At 37.8% G+C, this 21,955-nt stretch overlaps 1 long non-coding RNA gene and 1 other non-coding gene across 2 annotated transcripts; both read left to right on the top strand.

Moving 5' to 3' along the window:
• The first annotated feature begins 2,556 nt into the window (after positions 1-2,556).
• On the top strand, positions 2,557-5,608 carry LOC120604589 (uncharacterized). The gene is made up of 2 exons (XR_005653379.1): positions 2,557-2,641; positions 5,339-5,608. It is a non-coding gene; the product is annotated as an uncharacterized LOC120604589 (long non-coding RNA).
• An 11,781-nt stretch (positions 5,609-17,389) lies between these two features.
• Positions 17,390-17,508, top strand: LOC120604696 (5S ribosomal RNA). Its single transcript, XR_005653393.1, has one exon. It is a non-coding gene; the product is annotated as a 5S ribosomal RNA (ribosomal RNA).
• Positions 17,509-21,955: the final 4,447 nt, after the last annotated feature.

The following is a 21,955-nucleotide window of genomic DNA, read 5'->3' as shown; positions in this document are numbered from 1 at the left end:
AGCTCAGAGGAGGGTCTCCTTAAATTTACAGAGAATTAGTTTCTCCAGTAAAGTAACACACCCATCTCCAAAATTTGACTAAGAAAAAGGCCAATTTATAGCACAGCTTATATGTTGTGTTAATTCTCTGCTGAAATAAATCAGAAATATGGTTCTAGTTATTAAGAATGAGATAAGTGACATCTTACATAACTAATGAAATGGAAATTGATTACACAGCCACTAAAATGTGCGGAGGCCTCAGCTAGAAATTAAAATCCCTTCTTGCTAGCGTGAATCCTTCTCCGGAGTGTTTTCAAAATGCGCACATGAAAATCACATGGGACAACCACGGGGCAAGCCACTCCACCACGCCTGGGGATAGACTAGTTCATGAATCACCTGAAATTAGCAGCCACGAAATTAGTAGATTCTGCTGATATACTAAAACAGAATCATGCAATTTGTAGTGAGGGTTGTTTTATTTGTGTTTGAAACCTTCCCTCAAGAAGTTACCAGGTCCAGAAAGTTGAAAAAGAAACCTGATGAGGGAACAATAGATATCGTTAAGCTGCTAGTGTCATTTAGACTGCAACCTCCCCTCTAAGGCATAACGCACTCCTCTTTGTGTTTACTGCACAACTGATTTCACAACCAGAAAGGAAAACTCCAAGCAGTTATAATGAAGAGAGAATATAAAAGTAGTAAGTGATGGACTGACTGAGCAAGCAACTTAGTTAAATGAGCTAATATTGATATCAGTTTCCAAGGAGTTTGGGTTTCAGTGACATGTGGGAACAGGAAAAGAGCCTTTGAGTCACCTGAGGTGGGGATTGGGAAGGCAGCCCTGCAGGAATCCAGGACTCTCAAAGGCCAGCACTTTCAGAGAAAAGCAGGCTAATAATAACGTCTGCATGAGCGCACAGATCAAGGAAGTGTGGAAAAATGTCGATTCTTATGGGGCATTTATTAATTTATTGCTTTTTAGTTATAAATTCACCTTTTAGTACCTGGTCTTTGATGATGGGTTGGACCCTTTAAGCATTTCTCCTTTACAGTAAGCATGATACAATGCTTTGTCAGCAGAGGGCGCTGGAGGGACACTGCAGGAGGAAGGGGGCTCCTCCTCCTGGTTCCTGTGTGCTGGGTTTGGCTTTTCCTTGCTCTTGCTGCATGTTTGGTCAGCAGCGTGTTTATGTGGGGACATCCAGTTCTTCACAGTCCCTCAATAACCTCAGTGCCCCAGTCCAGGGCTGGGGACCACCTTTTCATTGTCCTCCTGACACAGATACCATTTGCTCATGCCCATAAGGGCATCCCAAGTCCCTGTGTGCACCCCCATATCAGCTTGTACCCCAGAGAACTGTTTCCTGCCTGTCCAACAACTACAGATGTCCTAGAGCCTCCGCAGTAAGCTTCTCTGCCCTCTTGTGAGCTTAACTATATCTTCACTAACAAGGTCTAAACCTCAGCCTAGGGGAGGGTCCCCGTGCCAAGCTTATCCTTCCTTTCAGCATTCTCTTTATATCTTTTTTAGTCACTCTCTTATTATAGCTTAGTTATTCCTTAAACTAACCTATTTAAATTATTGTGTGGTTTCTCTCCTGACTAGACCCAGACTAATACAACTGGGAAATCGAAATCCCTGGTCTATACTTTATTAAGGGTTCAAATTTATATTACCAAATTTATAACACCTATATTACCTAGTAGGAGTAAGCACAAAAGCATTGTGAAAGAATATTTCCTCAACTTAGTTTGCATAGCATTCTCATAGAAAAAGCATACTGAATATGAATTCACTATCCAAAAATTTAAAACTCACGAAGAAGTAATCAATGGAAAGTGATGTCAAACATAACAATTATGGGGCTTAGAATTACAATAAATTCTGATAATAAAACAATCTAAAAGAAAAGATTATAAGTATGCTTAAAAGAAAATTGGTACTTTAGAAGGAATTACTTTAAATGTAAAGGGACTAAACAATTCAATTAAAAGACAAAGATGGTAAGATCTTTGTTTCATTTCTTGATTTTGATGGTGTTCACATGTATATGTTCATTCTGTGAACATTTATACATTCATTCTTTTATGATTATGCACTTTTCTGAATGTATCATATTTCATATATACACTTAGAAAAACATATACATTTATATGTAATTTAAAGGTCAAAAAAACTAGAAATGTTTTAGGAAGACATCACAATAAAACACAATATTTCAAAACTTTTGGGATGTAGATAAACCAGTATTTATAGAGAAGAAATTAATTACTTTAAATAACTATACTAATAAAGAAAAATCAATTAGCTAAGAAAATAAAGTAGACAAAGCAGACAGTAAATCCAAAGAATGGAGAAGAAAGGAACTCATAAGGTTAGGAAAAACATGCTTGAGAAATTGTGAGTATTATTAGCTTTTTTGGTGTTAATCTGTCCTTTCCTTCACGGGCAGCCCATCTGTGCAAGTAGGACACCTGCACGTTGAAACCGCTTTTGCCCCCAGAGCTTTTGTTGATTTTGGCAAACTTGGACTTCAGTTTTAATAACCTCCTAGAATGAGAAAGAAGGAAGTAATGGCCCAGGGCTCGTTCTGAGACTGGGAATCTAATAGGAAACTCTCTTCCATATCAAGCTGGACCACACCTTTTGAGGAAGGTAAACCAGAGGTAAATCTGCCCTGAACCTCTTCCCAGGGCACGACTGAAAGGGTTGCCTCAGTGCTGAGGGCAGCTGGTTGTCAGCTTACCTCTCTAGTCTTCTGTTTCTGTAAATTCTGGCCTGATAGTTCTTTATGATCTTGTCATTTCTATAACACTTTTACTAGATTTTAAAATGTAGTTTAGGAAATATACGTGCACACACACACACACACACACATACATATTTTAGATAGCATTCAGATGCATTTATCACTAGGAAGGGCTTGAATTCCCTAGCCCAAAGTTCTCAGAAACCAAAGCTCTATATGTGGAAAAAGTATAAAAATCCATCTGGGAGTTACACAAACCAACTTAAGGACAGTGGTTACTGCTGGGGTGGAAGGGAGGTAAAGAGGTGGAGGTGGAACTTTAATTTTATTCGTAATGTTTTATAACTTTAAAAGAAAACAAAAGATCTGAAGCAAATTTGCAAAATATTAACGTCTGTTAGATCCTGGGAGTAGGTGCAGCAGATATTGGTGGAATGCTTACCCAATATTAATTATTTTTCTTTCTTATTAATGGAACCCCAATTTCGATGAAGTTGTTAATGTCACTTTTCCAAAGTCCCTTTTATCCCAGAACAGCCATATCACATAGTTCTGGCCAAAGAGAGGTAGGCAAAAGTCCCAGAGAAGGGCCTCCTGATACAGTAAAACAAAGACAACAAAGTTCCATGTATGGAGAAGTCCCTTTTCTGTCTTTTTCCTGCCTGAATTAAAAATGGTGACAGTGGCAGCAGCCATCTCCAGGTCATGAGGTTGGAAGCTTCAGGTCGTGAGGGTGCTAAAGGTAGAGAAGAAGCAAGAGAGAAGTCTGTTCCTTGCGGACATCTCTAAGATACCATATCAGCTTTGGACCGCCTACCTCCAAACTCCTCGTTATGGCAGAAAAATAAGCTTTCTAAAGCCACTATTATTTTCATTTTTCTGTTACAAGCTCCTGAATCTAATCCTATGTGGTACATTGGTATGTGGATTTTATTACATTATTTTCTTTATGTTGAAATGTCTCATAATTAATTTTAAAATTTAAAGAAGTAACAGAAAATATAGGAAAGTAGAAAACAATTTTACCAAATGAGTGCAGCCTCTCTGCTCTGTTGAGACTGGCTGAAGGGAATTAACAGCTGTATCAAGACGTTCCCTCTGTTTCTGAAAAAGCTATTTATGCAGAACCTGATTTTTTTTTTTTTCCAAGTTTGAAAAAAATCAAAGTGGAGTAGTGTTCAGTTCTGCTGCATTTGATCATTTCTTTTGTGGTCCTGAACACCCGTGGACATGAAGATACTCTTCTTGTCTGCCTGATGTCACAATTCCAGCCGGTGGAGCTAAGCGTGTTCAACCACTGTTGCTAACATCACTTACTATGACATTGCTTGCTCATATTGTGTCATAAGGTGAATCACATTAGGGTGTTTTTTAGCAAACAACAGAAAATAACTAGGTAGTTTATGCAGAAAGAGAATGTATGGGAAGGAAATTCACATAACTGAAGAGGAGACTTAAGAAACCAAGTGGGGAAGAGGCAGAAATAGACGTCTTCAAAGATGTCAATGGCAGGAAAAGCTCAAAGGCTTTGGCGGATCATTGATTGACTAAATGACTCCAATCATTATCTCATTCTTATAACACTACAGTCCAAATTCAAAGGCATGTGTGCATATGTGTGTGAGAGAGACAGAGAGACAGACAGACAGGCAGAGACTTATTAGCTAAGCATAAGCCTTAGGCCTTCTTGTGTGCTACCAGGGTTTGGACTTGAAGAATATGATGAATAGAGCCTTTAGATTCTGAAAGGAAGAGCATGGAACTGATTTGTTGTATCTTTGGACATATTTAAGAGAGCTCTGAAAGTAATTTGGGCCACTGTAAGGAGGGAGTCTGGATGCCAGGCGGCTAGGACAATGACAACTATCTATTGCTGAGGCATAGGACAGAAAGTAGGTTTTGTTTTCCAAATCCTTCCTAGAGATTCCCTTAAGCACTATTTTTCTACAGGATTAATTATATAAATAGTGCTAGTGGAAAATCCTATTTCTGCAGATATTTTTGAAAGGATATTTCTAAATGTCCCTGTCAAATGAATGCATAGATATTATTATCAACTGAAAAGCATACTGCTCAAAACAGGGACTTCTTAGACATTAAATCAGTTAGATATTAAAATCAGAAAAGAGAAACCTTTAAATTTATTTTTAAGAAGGCCTTTTAACTGTGTCCATGCGAATAGTCCATTGCCTCAGTTAATAAGAGTTATTAATATTACAAAAGTCCAAAGATTACTTCAAGGTAAAGTGTTACTTTATAATATCATTTATTTAAACAAATAAAATGCTTTAAATCAATAAATGTGTAGAAAATGACTCCCTACATACAATAAGTTAAATTTACCTTTGAAAAAAGCTTTGAAAATCTTTGGAAATTACTTTCTGAGAGTGTTCAATATTTTCTTCATCATTTTGAAGTTGATTAACTAAATGGCAATTTTGTTTTCTTGGAACTTAGGTTGACATTTCAATTTATTTTTAATCTGTCTTTTTGGTGTGCAGTCAAAACCATCGAGCATATTCAAATATTAAGTTTGAAAAAACTGTTTCGGTTTGTAATTCAGAATAATGCACAACACACACATTTATCTCCTCTTTCTCCAGAGACTGCATTAGGATGAAACTAATGGAATAAAAAAAGGACAAATGAAGAGAACAGAAGGACCATGGATGGATGAAAGATTTCAATGCATTTAAGAAGATGAAAAGTGGGTTGAGACGTTCACTTCTGGGAGCATAGTAGGTTGACTATTGTGAAGGTTCATGCTGCTAAAAACTAAGTCTGACATAAATTACAACATGTGTGACTTTAAATGCATTGCTGAGATCACAAGAAAGTGAGGGAAATCTCTAAAAGCCAAAAGTCAAAAAAAAGAGGAAGAGAGAGAGAAAAAGGGGAGGGAAGAAGCAGACAAAGAAAAAGGATAAGTGAGCCAGACCCAAAGGGAGGTGGCAGTGACCAGTATAACGTAAGTTAATCCTTCATGCAGTATATGTGTTTCTAAAACCATCAAGCTATGGAGTTTTGCTTAATAAAAAGAACAGGACATATAGGAAAGCTAGGATTTGGGAAAACACTCCAAACTTGCGCAGTCTCATAAAAAACTTTCTCAAATATAATAATAAAAGTAAACATATATAAATGCTACTGCCTTTTTAGTTTTCTAATGAACAAATACGATAATAATCACAGACAAAACATATAAGTGCACTTGCTGTGGTGAAATGTTCTTTCTTCTGAGTCATGGAGAAGAGGTAGAAGGAAGGACAACATGCTTATGCTGAAATGTTGTGACTGGAGGAGGAGGGTTATGGCTCATTGTGTTTTTCTTTCTTTTGTCCTGGCTTAAAATAGAAACCCTACCTTCACTGTTTCCCAGGTTCCTCCTTTCCTAATGAAGCTGTACGTGCAGCTCCAGATAGGGCCAGACATGACTGCCATCCTGCTGCTCTGGGTACTGGAGTCATTAGCTCTAACTCCTCACAAAGGCTTCTCAGTCCCAATTAGTACAGATGATGATTGGAAGTATCCGTCTCTCCTTTCGCGGTGTTTTTTCACGGTGTTGTCTCTGATGGAATTCAATCTGGACTCCTTTGTTTCCTGGATAGCACGTGTCCACTTGTTTCTTTTAAATTTATAATTCTGCTTCTTCTAAATACTTTAAGACTGCCCTTGTTTTGTTTACAACTTGGATTCATATAACCTGAATGCTTACTTGTATTTGGAATGCTATCTTAAATATTTATATTAAGAAGAATATACAAGCTTTGGAGAACAGTGCAATACATGCTTGTAGGTTATATGGATAAACTGAGGAAAGAGAAAAGTTGAAGGGTGTGTGTGTGTGTGTGTGTGTGTGTGTGTGTAGGTGTGTGTATTATATAGCCTTCCATGAAACATTATATTCAACAGGGTAGCTTTTTTTTTTTTTTAAGTCTGATATAGTCGAATGTGAAAAATTGTAGATAGGCTAACACAATTTCTAGTTTTAGTGATTTTATTCCTTTGCTTATTTATCCTACATACATAAATTTGCCCATTACAAACAAAACAGAAGAGATTTTAATGATGGGAAAAAAGCAAGATTGCCCTAGAGGCAAATGTTGGTAATAGCTCTGCAATCTGAAGACTGAATGCTTTGGCCCATGGCAAAGAAAGTGAGATTCATCCATTAAGCTAGGACCCTTAAGGAAGGCTGAAGTATTCTTGGTTGTACCCCTAGGTGCTGGAGGAGACAACTGTCCAGTCTCTCTGAATGGAAGTAACCAAACTTAGGCTCTCAGGATTCCCACAAGCCAATCTCCTTCATGAGACATAAATTTTAAACAAAACACTAACAAATCAAATCCAGTGATATATAAGAAGCATCATGCAAGTAGGGATTATCCTAACAATTCACAGGTAGTTTAATATTTGTGAATCAGTTCATGCAATTCACCACAGTGACAACAAAAATGTGGGGTGAATAATATCGTCATCTTATTAGGCATATAAAAGCATATGATAATTACTCTTAGAAAATTAGAAATAGAGGTAAACTTCCTTAATCTGATAAAGAGTCTAGCCAATGCAATAAGGCAAGAAAAGAAATCACAAGGATTGGGAAGAAAGAAATACTGCTTTATTCACAAATGATATGGTTGTGTGCATAAAAATCTTAAAACGTCAAAAGGTAATTTCAGAAATAATAAGTCAATTTAGGAAGGTCCTTGGATCCAAAGTCAATATTTATAAAACACTTATCTTTTTATATCTCAGAATACACAAATAGAATATGGGGTTACTTTAAATGACACCATTATAATAGCATCGAAAAATTCAAGCCATCAGGAAAATACAAATAAAAAACACCATACCCTCGCACCAGAATGGCTGAAACAAAAAATCAAGTGATAACTCTCCTACACCGCTGGTAGGAGTGCAAATTTGTACAACTACTTTGGAAGTCTGTTTGGCACTATCGAGTACAGTTGAACATATATGTACCCTACGACTTAGTGATTCTACATCTAGGTATAGACTCAATAGAAACATATACTTAACTTTATCCAAAAAATATGTGTACTAATGCTTACTGCAGTACTAGTCCAAATGTCCAAATATGGACAGACCATCAGTGCCCATCAACATTAGACTGGATAAATAAAGTATAGTATTTTCATAAAATTAAATACTATACAGAAACAGGAAGAAATAAAATATTAGTACATCATCACCAGGGGTAAATACCACAAACACATATGTTGAACAAAAAAATCCAGATGCAATAGAGGATATATTGAATTGTTACATTGACATAAAATTCAAAACAAGTTGAACTTATATTTAGTGTTAGAAGTCAGAATAATGGGTATATTTAGTAGAAAGTAAGACAGAAGGAGCACGAGGGGACTTCGGGTAGCGATTAGTTAGTTCTAGTTCTAGATCTTGGTGCTGGTTACAAAGGTGTGTCGACTTGGTGGAAATTTATCAAACTTTACCCTTATGATTTCTGTACTTTTTGGGTATAATTATTCTTTAATTAAAAGTCTTTTTTAAAAGAAAAGAAAGATGAAGCCTAAAGAAACTGGGAGGTGAAAGAGGATGATACAGGTGGGAAGAAGGGAGAGAATGATAATTTTTTCATTTTAAAAAAGTGGGGAGTCAGTAGATATTATTATTCATAGAACAAGAAATGTAGTCTTAACTATGCTGACGTTGCAAAGGTGATGAAAAGAGAAATCTATTGGCTAGATGGAAAACCAGAGGAGAGAAGGAGCAATTAGGGGGGTCGTTTTATAAACTATATAAATGTCTAACCAATGTACTGTGTACTTGAAACTAATAATAATAATAATAATAATAAAAAGCTAAAAGAAAAAAAAGAAAGAAACCGCAACTAGTGATAAAATTACAAAATGAAGGTGTGTGGCTGCAGGGGGTGAAGTAATGAACTAAATCCTCCTTCGTCATAGAGAGAAATGAATGGACAATGCCAAAACTAGATAAAGAAACTAAGTTTCTTAAAACAATGACTATTTGTTATTTCTCATAATTCTGTGGGTTTACTGGGCAGTTCCTCTGTTGGTTTTCTTGGGCTTATCGTGGGCTGCATTCCCCTGGAGAGATGGCGAGGCTGGACATTCCAAGGTAGCCTCGCTTGCTTGTGCTGGCTGTCAACTGGACTACTTCACTTCTTTTCCACGTGGCCTCTTACTCTTCTGTGGGTTAGACCAGCTTCCTTAAATGACAGTCACAGGACAACATTCCAAAAAATCCAAGACAGAAGCTGCAAGGCTTAATAAGGCCTAGTATCAGAATTTGCAAAATGTCACTTCTGTCTACACTACTGAACAAGGGAAGTCCCAAGGCCAGCCCTGATTCAAGGGGCAGAGAAATAAACTCTGCCTCTTGATGGAAGGAACTGCAAGGTCATGTTGCAAAGGGGTGAACATAACAGGTTAGGAGGAATTTATGGCCACATTCACAGTCTACTACCATCTACCCTCCGCCCACAATCATTTACATTTTTCTCACTTGCAAAAGAAACAAAAACAGAAAGTTAAAATTGATGGTCTCTGGGAGGTAGAACAGGGGGTAAGGAAGAATGGGTTCTTTTTGTTCTTAGCCCTTCCATGCTATTCTTTTAAAACACATGCATGTTCTGTAAAAATTAACATTTCTAATGTTATGTAAGGTTCTGTGCATATAAATCCTTTGCTCTGAACGAAAAACCTAGAAAGGCAGTTTCCCCTATCCTCATTCCCCATTTAATAAATGCTAAACAGTATTTACTGAATATGGATTTTAGGAACTGTAAGATCATTTAACTAGTCAGAACCACGTTCGTCAGTTTTGCCCTGCCTACCCCATGAGACTAATGATTCAATTTAAAAATGTGATTGTATCTGTGAAAAATGCTTCTTGAACAGTAAATGTTTTATACCTCACTATACATTATCCATTGCTCCTGTTTCTGTGTTATGCTCAGTACTGTATTAAACTGTGTGGAGGCCACAGAAGGGTCAGAAAATAAGGTTCCTGCCAGCAAAGAATTAACAGTCTAGGTGAGGAGACAAGATGACACCCACAAACCAATTATAGTACATTATGCTCGACCGTAAGGGCCCATGCAGACAGGGACAATTACTCTTTGTTCATTGCAGCCTCATCCGGACCCCACACATAATAAGACCTTGATAAATATGCGTTAATGGAGAGATGGATCAATTACCTGGCAGCCCATAATTCAGAGGCTGGACACAGTACCGATTGTGAGTGCTGGAGGCATCTGAGAAGCGGTGATCAGAGGAGCTGGTTGTACTCAGTTAAGGCACCGAGGCAGGGCTTAATTTTCAATTAGGATGACAAAGTCACAGTGCCACCATAGGGGAAGATGAATATTCCAGCCCAGGAGATCCCAGGAAAGGAAAGCTGCACAAAGGTAGGAAGGAGTTCAAACCAGTTTAGATGGAAGCGGAGAAGTGAGAAGAGGGCTGTAGGGTCTCCCAGAGCTCCCACCTTCTGCCCCTGGGGCAGCTGGACAGACAGAGGAAGCAGGGAGGTTGTCGGGAACAGGATGGAGTGGTGAGAGACAAGAAGCACCCTGGGCACCTGTGCAGGAGGGCGGGAACAAATCCTACCACTCAGCGGGCCACAGGGAACCATAGTCACAAGCACTGCTGTCCATCTACAGAGAACCCCCTTTTCCACACACTTGTATTCAGCACCCAGTCCATATTAGAATTATCCAGGAAAACAGATGTGAACTGGACATTCTCCTGTTCACTGAGAGATTAGAGTCTTTTACGGTGGAAGAGACTCTATTTAAATAAATAAGGCCTTGGAGCATTCCAAAACAGTGTAAAGCCAGCGCTGAGCTCAGGCACACCTGGGTTCCTCTCCTGCTTGCAGTGCTTGTAGCTTGAGACCCTCAGGCAAGTTAACCTTTTACAGCCTCATTTTTGTCACTTGAGACCAGTCCCTGCCACACAGGTTGTGAGGATGAAATCAGGTTCCCATGTGAAACTCTCAGAGGGTGCTTGGCTGCTTTGGCAGCCTTAGCAATGTTAGGGAGAGGCACAGCTGTCAGACCAGGAAGACTGGGTGAAGGTGCCATCTTTCGATCTGGACTTTAAAACAAGTAGAATTTAGATATGCAGAGATTGGCAAGCCAGGGTGGCCCAGGTGGCAGCTAGAGCAAGCTCCAACACAGAAGAACAGAAAGCCATGAATGAAGCCTTCTATTTGACTGGCTGTGGAGGAAGCAGGAGCTATGTTTGGAAGGGCAGATGAGATATTCTGGGGTTTCAGAGCAAGAAACCAGACCTTGTCTGGAGTCAGCAGGGAATCATGAAGAGTTTTAGCAGGGAAGCAACTGAGTCAAAGAAGGGGGTTGGGGGAGAAGGCAAGTAAGGATGGACTGGATACAGAGAGTGCCTTTCAAATAGATCCACTGTGACCATTCTGAGAAAGACCTAAGGTTGAGATGTAATTCTCAGGACTGTATCTCTTTCACAACTGGCTTCAAAGAGGAGAAGATTAGGTGACAAGAGAGAAGATAAAGGGCCACGTTAATGATTGGAGAGGCGACATGGTTCAGAAAAACATCGATACATCCCGTCTAATCATTCACCTAAAAGCGTCTGAAAGTACAGCTCTGCGACACTGACCAATGAGCTAGAGTCCCGACGTGGTCTGGCTTTGGGCAAAATGAAAAGTGGACTGCTCTGTAGATCTCCCTCAAACCTCTATAGGGTCCTATTGCCCTATTAGTATTCCCTTCCCTCAGATGCCCAGACCCGTGGCCACATCCAAGTACACTGTGCAGATGCAGGTGTGGTGTAGACATTAGAGCCTTTTATAGTGGGAGAGACGTAGTTCGAATCCCCACAGTGCTGCTCCCCAGCTGTGGGACAAGGGCAGGTGACTTAATCCAGTCATTAGAGACCTCTGTAGTCAATTGGGATAAAGGTGAGTCCTTCGGCCAGGGACTTCCTGACTGCAAGCCTCGAGCCTCAGTCTCTTCCTCCAACATAGAAGAAAATCTATTGAAATCCTACAGGCACTGGACCAAAGGTCCCTGTATGTCCCTGACCCCAAGAACTGCTGAGTGTATGTTCAGAGAACTCATGTGCTTCCATATCAGGTTGAGCCTAAATACACAGACATTGTTTTTGCTCCTAATAACAAAGATATGCCACAATCCGTGAGGACATCTGAATTTATAATAAACTTAGAGTCAGGTACTAGGGTAAATGTTTCAGAAACTTGTAAGTGTTCTCAGACCAAATTGTTTTTTCCTGAAGAAATTATGTGAAGGGTCAACACTGGTAAAGCAATTCCAAAATGAAATCTTATTCAGTATGTCTTTCTGCTGGTTTTAAAGTAAAATGGATTTATACGATATTATTTCCCTTTTGAATCTGGCAATGACATAATAAGAGTGTTATTGTTATTTGATATGTCTCCATTGACTATTAAGCTATCTATGTCATATATGTGCGAGTATAAAAATGCTTTCTTGTTGGGAATATAAGGTTCATGACAACTTTTATTTCCACTACATCTAATTATGATTAGTTTTGGGCTAGCGTTTAAGTTTTTATCTCTATACTAAAGAAGCGTGCCTATTCAGTAAAGAATGCAAATGTCATAGGACTATGAAACTCATGTTTGTCCCACATGAAACACTATAGAAGAGTGCTCAGGTATGATAGAGTCACTATTTAAATAGAACATAGCATTATTTGTTCGATTTCCAATGGGGCTCTACCTGCAATATTTTCTTAGCTCAGGTAAAGTTCCTCATAAAAATTGGAAATAATAAAACTGCATTTTAAAACATCTCTGAGTAATCCAGGCTAGGCTTTCTTCTATGTAGTCTCAACATGTAAGGATTTATATGTTAGTATTAGAAATAAGTTTGAGAGCAGCTTTGCAGGTACTTTCAAACCATTCAGGTTTTTCACCTCGTCATAAACATCCCATGAGGTGGGATAAACGTGAGAGAATAATAATCAGAGTTTTTCCTTGCCCAGAACTAAAGCTACCTCATGAACTCAAGCAGAAAAGGATTGTATTGGAAGCACATCAGCAAGCTTGAAGAATCAACAGGAACACCAGTAAGAAAACCAACAGCACGAACAAAATAAAAAACTAACAAAATTAAAAGAAAACTTGATTTGAGGAAATAGAGATATTCAAAGAATAGAAAGTATCAAATCATGAGCAAGCAAGAAAACTAACAGTAACATAAGACAAAGCTATCTAGTATCCAAAGCGACATATAAAAATATATTATATAAAATATATATAAACTTTATATATAGTATATATTAATTATATAGAACATAACTAATATGTATATAAACTTAAGGTTTTGTCTTATGTTATTATATATGTGTATATATACACATACATAATGTTATTCTTTAGGAAGAATCAAAAAGCAAGAAGATTTGAAATTTTAAGAAAATAAGTTTAAAATTTAATTTTAGGGTTAAGGATATACTATAAGTAAGTCTTTTATAATAAAAAATTAAAACACAACTATAAGAAATATGACAGAAAAGATGAGACAGAAATAATGGCTGTGATTCAATTAATAGGTGTTACAGAAAAGTGAAAAAAATGGAGAGAAGGGACTTATTAACAGTAATGAAAAAAATTTCCCCAAAATGAAAGTTATGTCATCAGAGAATAACTTTGCCCAACACGATCTCTTTTTTTAAAATTAAATTTATTAGAGTGACATTGGTTAATAAAATCATATAGGTTTCAAGTGTACAATTCAATAAAACATTATATGTGTATTGAATTGTGTGTCCACCACCCAAAGTTGAATTTCCTTCTGTCATCACATATTTGACCTTCTCTACCCCTGTCTACCTCCTCTCCTCCCTCTGGTAACCGCTAAATATTGTCCATATCCATGAGTCTCTGCTTCTTTGTCATGTCCATTTGTTGTTTTAAGTTTTATATCTCACATATGAGTGAAATAACACAATACAATTTCTGAATGATCCATAACTAGACACGTGATATCGAGAATAAGGAAATATTAAAAACCTCCATGATGTTGGGTGGGTGGCAGAATAACTACCTATAAAAGTTAAGAAACATGCTACTTCTCATAAACAATACTGGGTGTCAGAAGAAACTGGAAGGAAATGATGTTTGAAGTTAGAATTGTATACCCAGCCAAGCTATCAATCAAATGTCATTGATTCAAATAAAGACATTCTCAGATAAATGAGGCCTCAAAAAACTAGATTGACTTACTTAAGAAGTTACTTAGGGATGTACTCCATCAAAAATTAATGAGGAAGACATGGGATCCAGGAAACAGTGGGCCAACCTAGGAAGGTTATATAGAGAAATCTCAGAAGAACAGCTGTACCAAAGAGAGCAACAGGTCCAAACTTAGATGGGAGTACATAAGACCAGGAGAAAGACAGAGGCTCTGCAAGAGCTGCAATGTCTGGAAAGCCTTATTAAACTTGAGGCTGTGGTAAAGGTATATTCTTCTTTTTGTCAGAAAGGAAAGAAAGAAGGGAGAAAGGGAGGAAAGGATAAAGAAAAAAGACGAGAGATATCAGAAAGGCCGAATGCTATACAAGAAGGTAATAATCCAAATACTAGGCAAAGCAAATTGTGAAATGACTTTAATATGATGGAGTGAAAGAAAAGAAAAAGCATGTGACCTTGATACTATTGTGCTTCCTCCCTTGTGAGTAGTCTGTAGCTTTTGATGTTGAACACTTAGGGACATGTCATCCTAGCATATTGTCCCTCCTTGTAGTGGGCAATAATTAACTGATTATAATAACATAGATGCTTTTGGGGAGGGGTTATAACTTTTTAAATCAGTCATCGAGAAAGTAGGGGAAACTTTTACTACAATTGCAGAACTGAATGCAAATTTTATGAATGTTGACAATGTAAAAGCAAGGTGTAGCTGACTAAAGGGGCTCTAGATTAATTCAAAGGTTGCCTTGTGACCTTCATAAGAATGAAATTGCTGAGGAGAAACCCAAAGTGATTACATCAATATGAAATGCCTAAATCCTAAATTTAGCAAATTCAGCAAATTTGTTTCTCATCAAATTGCACTTTAGAGAAGTAGCTACCTCTTATAGGAGGTAAGAGATGAAAGAGAAAGAGTGATAACCTTATCTTTCATAGAGGGGAGTAAAATACTGACTGAATGTAATAAAACAAGAAATGAAAGTTTAAGCATAGTATTTAAAGTTAAATACATCAGCAATTGAGGCATTTTTAGAAAATACTGTGAGTATGAAAATTAGGAAAATAAGAGGTGGAGGAAGTACAGGGAGGGCCATGTGATCTAAATCCCTATCTTATTATTATTATACAAGGAGTCAAAAGAATGTCCTAAAGTGATGAAATTAAGAAACAGTGATACAAGCTTATTATTTTGAATTATGGAATAAGCCACAGAAGAATGAAGAAGAGAAACAACTAATAATGTTGCTTTAGGAGAATGGGCCTGAGGCTTGGGAGAGGTAAGGCAGGAGACCTTTGCTTTTCATTGTAGGCTCTCTTTGCTATTTTATTTTTACCAAGTACATCAAAATGTCAATAATATTTTTAGGTGGAGTGTGTGTGTGTGTGTGCGTGCATATGCATGTGTGTGTGTGTGTGTGTGTGTTTCCTTACAGGCAAGGACAATACCTTAGCCATCTTTGTTTTCCTGGGTCTATCCTAGTAGTTGGCACAATAGCAAAAAAATAACAACATGAGGAAAATCATCTACATGTTAAGCACCTACAATGCCCCAGACACTGAGCAAGGTGTCTCATATAAATATTGTCATTCCTTACACAACCCTACAAGGTAAACATTCTATCTTTCTAATAAAGAAACGGATGCAAAGGAGTTCAAAATAAGAAATTTTCCAAGGACATACCACTGGTTAATGGTAGGATTTGAACCTAGGTCTGAAAACCAGCAGTGTTTGATTCAAAGTCTGACTGTCTCTAGGAACTTGGGCTTTTTTAAAAAAACTAAATCGGCATTTGAACGAATAATTGGTAATGAATGATTGTGAATAAATGAATTCGTGCACAGCTTAAAGTGAATGTCAGTTACGTTGTTCCATGCCTCAAAAAAAAAAACCATTTTATCTTGCTACAAGTATCACCATCTTGATCCAAAAGCTTTAGACTCATAAAGTCATTATGCCCGAAATAACTTGAAGAGGCTATTGTGAAGAATAAATAAGGTCTAGTGGAAGCCAGAGGGAAAATTTAGATTCTCAAATGTAAGTGGAGAGATTTTGTTCAGTAATAGAACAAATTGAAATAATCCAGGCTGAAGGAACACTGGGTAATAAATATACATCGAATCAACCTCAACATTTTCAACTTTCTGTACTAAAATTGTGTTTTCATGCAGATTTAAATGGCTTAAGCATTAGGGCTTGATGCAAAATTAGTTTGCCTAAATGGCTGTGTCTTTGAGACCAAAGAAGGTCACACGATGCAAGAGCATGCCCTGTCTCAGGAGCACAGCACTGGTCCCCATCCTTTTTGATCTTTTAACTCTGTCGGCAAAAAGGTAGAATGCACCCCTCTGCCTTATCTATGTATCTATAAATTATATTCTGATATACTGGATTAAGATATGTATTACAGCACACACACAAGAATAGAAAACATAAAAGGATGAAATAAATACAGCTTATAAACACAAGTTCCACTTTTTCCCCTTGCTTTCCAATAGGGAGTCTTGTACAACCGCGGCTGCACCTCACTCAATCTATGGGAATCCCAATCTATGGGATGGATTCCCACACACTGAGTAAGTGGCCATGGAGAACAAATTGTGTATAAAAGAAAACAAAAATATTATAATTAGAGCCAACACTCATTAAGCACTTACCTTGCGCCAGGCACTGTTCTAAGCAGTTTGTGTGTATTATCTCACTTAATCCTTACAACGACCCTGTGGGAAGGTTGTATTTTATGAAAGGCAAGATTGAGGCACTGAAAGATTACTTTCCTGAGGTCACACAGCTGGTAAGTGTAAGATTCAGACTGCCTTTTTTAAATAAACATTTTATTTTTGAGTAACGTTTAATTTACAGAAAATTTGCAAAGATAATACAGAATTCCCAACACACAGCTTCGTTAACATCTCATATAGCCATGGTATATTTGGCAAAACTAAGAAACCAACATTGGTACATTACTATTGACTAAACCCCAGGTTTTATTTGGGTTTTACTAGTTTTCCCACTAATGTACTTTCTCTGTTCCAGAATCAAATCCAGCAATACTTCTCCTGGTATGGAGCTTCAGTGTGGGTTGTACCAGAGAAAGAGAGTCACAATAGGATGTGGAGATAGATGCACACATGGTGTTTTTTCGCTCGTAGGTAACTGTCTTCTCCCTGAGTCTGCATATCACCTTCCCTCTATACGTGTTATTCTCTGTGTCCAAATTTCCCCTTCTGTGAGGACATAGTCATATTGGATTAGGGTCCACCATAATAATTTCATTTTAACTTGATCATCTGCAAGATTTTATTTCCAAATAAAGGTCGTACATACAGGTGCTAGGAGTGTGGACTCCAACACCTTTGGCGGTGGATGGGGGGAGGGGGAGTCACAATTCAACCCATAATTAGGCACATCTAAAATCTACAGGGCAATCTACAGCCATGCTACCCTGAACAAGCCTGATCCCGTCTGATCTCAGAAGCTAAGCAGGGTCGGGCCTGGTTAGTACTTGGATGGGAGACCACCTAGGAAGGCCAGGTGCTGTAGGCATAAAAAATAAGGGATCGTAAGCTCACAAGGTCCTTGAAATCTATGAGGTCAACCAACTGTTGCCTCGCCTAAAAAATAAATAAATAAATAAAATAAAGTCCACAGGGCAAACTGCTAGGAAGGGCAGTCTGGAAACTCTCGGGCAGGGCCCTAGCTGCTGTCCATGGGCAGAATGTCTTCTACTTCTGGGAAGCCCCTGCACTGCTGTAAGTCCTTTCAACTGGTTGAATCAGCAACAGCACCCTCCCCACCACCTTATCTAGGATAATCTTCCTTATTAAAGTAAACTGATTATGAACTTTAATCGCATCTACAGAATATCTTTGTCACCACATCTAGATTAGTGTTTGACTGAGTAACTAGGGGATGTAGCCTAACCAAACTGACACATGGAACTAACCATCACTATAATATATTTAGATTCATTTGCCACAATCTGCATGCCACAGGATGCCTTGTGAGGTCAGAGAATAGCCAGACCAAACCCAGAAACTTCTGTAACTGTGAGCATCAACTAGGAATTCTTACACATGTACTTACTAATGCCAGACATGTGCCACATGCCTTATCTCAGTTAATCCTCAGAAGAGCGCTGTGAGTTCAGATTGCTGGCCCCACCTGACAGAGGAAGGAGAGGAAGAGACCTGCAATGTCATAAGCAGGATTGGAAGAGAAGCAGGTCTGTCTAGCTCCAAACCCTCGGGGGCCAAAACCTTCACCACAGTACTGTAGTGTTGTCTTGACTTCCAAATGAGTCTTTTCAAACATTCTCTCTCTCTCTCTCTCTCGGAATGTTTAAGCATTTTCAAGTCATATGATTTTCACTTACCAAAAATAGTTGTATTTATTAAGTCAGTGCATCAGGCATTTTTATATGCAGACAAAGTTCCCTTTGTCATTGTTTTTTCAATTCTCTTTATTGCGTTGAAATACATATCACACAAAATTTACTCCCTTAACTATTTTTAAGGGTACAGTTTTTGCTCTATCTCTCGAGGTTAAACAGGCAGAGCTTCCCTACAAAGGCCATATGCTTCTTTAAAGTTAATTTGCTTGTTATTATAAGGGCTGTAATGACACCTTCCTTGGCTAATAGCAGAAAGTAAAGACGAACATTCACAGGCACAGGGTTACTGGCTTTGCAAGGCAAGTGCTGCCGGAGGTCCAGTCACCCCAGGGCTATGTCCGCACTGAGAGCATGTCCAGGGCGACAGCTCTTAGCCAGGTGGCAGAGGTCAAGAATCTAACAGGGCTGGAGCAAACTTCTACAAAGTTTTGTCAAAATACAATGTAGGTTCAGTACAACTTTCTCTTCCTACCTTCCCAGTTTTTGAATTACTATCGAGTTCTCAACTAGGATCTTGATAACGGACCGAAGAAGAGCACATTCTTTGTTTAGATGTAAATCGCCAGAATGGCAGTAAGGAAAAGTAATCCCTACCACCCTGCCTCTTGCAACGATGGATCTATAGTCCTGAAGCCTCTTCATTAAGCAGCCCAGGGACCCCCAGCAAGATCTGAAGCCCAGGTGGGGTTGCGTTTTATGCCTCTGACTCTTTATACATGTTTGAATAGAAGAGGACTATTTTTTAGAAAGGGTAACAAGCTGGTTTCCCAAAAATAGCTGTAAAGATAGGAAGATAGAGTCTCAGGGCCACCAAAGGAGCCTTCAGAAGCACAGCTGCTCCCTTGCAACCCTCACCTGCTCCGCTGCATCTCTGCTCTGTAGGTCAGAGGCTAATGACAAGGAACGGGTAAAACTTTCAGGATAGAATGAGCAGTTTTGCAACCCTGGAAATCTATCCAGTTACCCATACAACGTACCCTCTGCACAAATGAGACCGAATTTTTTGCTCTCCGTGGGGTCCAACTGGTCAAAGACCACTGGGAACAACAGTGACCCAAATCGACCCCAGACACCTTTGAACATCTTCTGGAAATCCCCTCCTGATTTGCAGCCATACTCTCAAACCCATCTGAGAAGGGCAGAATTAAACTTCCCTTCTCTGCTGAAGGAGTTAGCCTGGAGTCAAGGGTATTACAATGTGAGGCTAATTACTATAGCCTTTTAATATTCTCTTCTTCGACGCCCTCCCGGGAAGGATAAAATAAATGCTGCATAGTAATAGGTGAAATGAACGGTAGACTGGGAACCTTCAGTAGCTCTGTGACCTTGGACAAAGTAGTTGACCCAGACTTGCAATCTCATTAACACAAAGAGAGACACAGAGAGAAAAGGCACCTTTCTTTTCCTTGCCAGGGTGACGAGGATCAGGCCAGAGCCAGAGTGTGTCAGAGAGGATTAACCTACAAAACACACCCCTTGAGGTGGCTCTGCCTTGTGGGAGACATAATGCTGGCTGTTCATCCTGGGGTTCTCTGTTAGCTTTCCCTACAATTTTTTTTTCAGCTGACAGTCTCCGTTTTCTTTGCCTGAAAAGTTTATGTATGGTTTAGAAATTATAACAACATGAACACCGGTGCATTCACCATTCAGGAATAGAAATAGAATCTTACCATGCCTTAAAATCCCTGTGTGCCTCGTCCAGACCACTTTGTCCTTTTCCCTCTAGAGCTAAACTTACTAGCCTGATTTTTTGTGAATCGATCTCTCTTGCCTTTTCTTATCATCTGTGAATGTGCTTCTAAAAATAAATGGATTAATTTTGTTTCTGGCATTTATATCAGTGCAATCATACTGTTATGAGTTCATCAGTGACTTGCTTCTTGGCTCAATTTTATGTTTTTAAGATTCCTTCAGGTCATTGAGGGCAGCTGTGTATAGTTCATTCATTTTCGCTGCTGTGTCATGTTTCTTCATATACTGAAATGAATATACCACAATCTATGTGTTCATTCTACTGTTGATGGGCATTTGGGTTGTTTCCAGTTTGGAGCCATTAAGAACACCGTAGCTATGAATACCCTTGAATGTGTCTCCTGACAAATGTGTATAAGATCTTATTCAGGTAGGACTGGAATTGCAGGTCATAGAGTGCATGCATTTTCAGATTTACTAGATAATATTAGGTAATGCTACCCTGTTTTTCAACCTGGTTGTACCAAGTTACAGTCTCACTAGCAGTTAATAAGAGAGTTGCTCATGAACCCTCATCAACACTATAAATGATCAATTTTGCAGTTATTTTTGCTAATTTGTTAGTCTTTGCTAATTCGTAGTTTTACTTTAAAATTCCCTGGTTAATAACGAGATTGGGCATCTTTTCATATGATTACAAGTCATGTGTGTATTTCTCTTCTGTAAAATACCTGTTCATGTTTTTGGCCCACTATTCTACTGATTCATTTGTTTTGTCTTTATTATTTCATTAAAATTATTATGTATTCTGGAAGTCCTTTGTGGTTACATATTGCAAATCTCTCTATTTTGTATCACTCTCTTAAAGGTAATTTCTGATGAAAATAAGTTCCTAAATCAAACATAGTTGAATTTGCAATGGTTTTGATCTATAGTAGGGAGAGTCCTACAGCCATCTTCTGCTGCTTCCTCAAGATTGCGTTGACAATATTTGGCCTTTTGATCTTATGTATAAATTTAAAAATCTGCTTGTCATGTTCTATTAAAAAAAAAATCCTGATGGAATTTCACTAATTTAGTGAAAGGGAGGAATTGACATCTTTATAATATTATCTTCCCATTCAAAAATATAGTAAACATGGTATAGTAAACATATCATGTCATTTGTTTGCTTTATGTATAGTAAACATATACCATGTTTACTATACCATGTTTACTATATTTTTGAATGGGAAGATAATATTATAAATAATATTAATTAAGACTAATTTAAAGTCTTCCAGTAAAGTTTTAGAGCTTTATCTATAAAGACTTATATCTTTTATAATTTTATTACCAAGCACTTCATATATTTCATTACTAATGTAAATGGTATCTTGCAAAATTACATTTTTTAACTAATAGCCTCTGGTATATAGAAATACAATTGATATTTTTATATTAGTTTTATATACAGACATCTTATTAACTAGTAATTCATAGAGATTGTTTTGGAATTTCTACATCTGCAATTAATGAGTTTTGTTTCTTCCTTCCCAATTCATATACTTTTCATTTATTTTTCTAGTTTTACTACCCTAGCTGTGATACCCACTACATCGTTGAGTATAAATATTGGAAGTAGACATCTCTATCTTATCCCTTGAACTTAAATGTTTGACTATTAATAATAATGTTTGTGCTTTTCAGATCAATAAATCTCTTCTATTCCTAGTTTACTTTAGCTGCAATCCAGAAGTTTTAAAACACAGTATTTTCATCATATTAATTTCTATGTATTTTTAAATTTTCATTATATTTCATTTTGGTCCGAGTTGTTTAAAGTGTTTTTCATCTTCAAACATGTTTTTTTCTCATTATATTTCTTATTATTGATTTCTAACTTAATTACATTTGAAATTATTCATA

This window comes from Pteropus medius, unplaced genomic scaffold, assembly GCF_902729225.1.
Source record: "Pteropus medius unplaced genomic scaffold, Ma_sr-lr_union100, whole genome shotgun sequence".
NCBI classification, from domain to species: domain Eukaryota; kingdom Metazoa; phylum Chordata; class Mammalia; order Chiroptera; family Pteropodidae; genus Pteropus; species Pteropus medius.
Note: the sequence above shows the minus strand (reverse complement) of the source record. Positions and strands in the feature narration are given on the sequence as shown.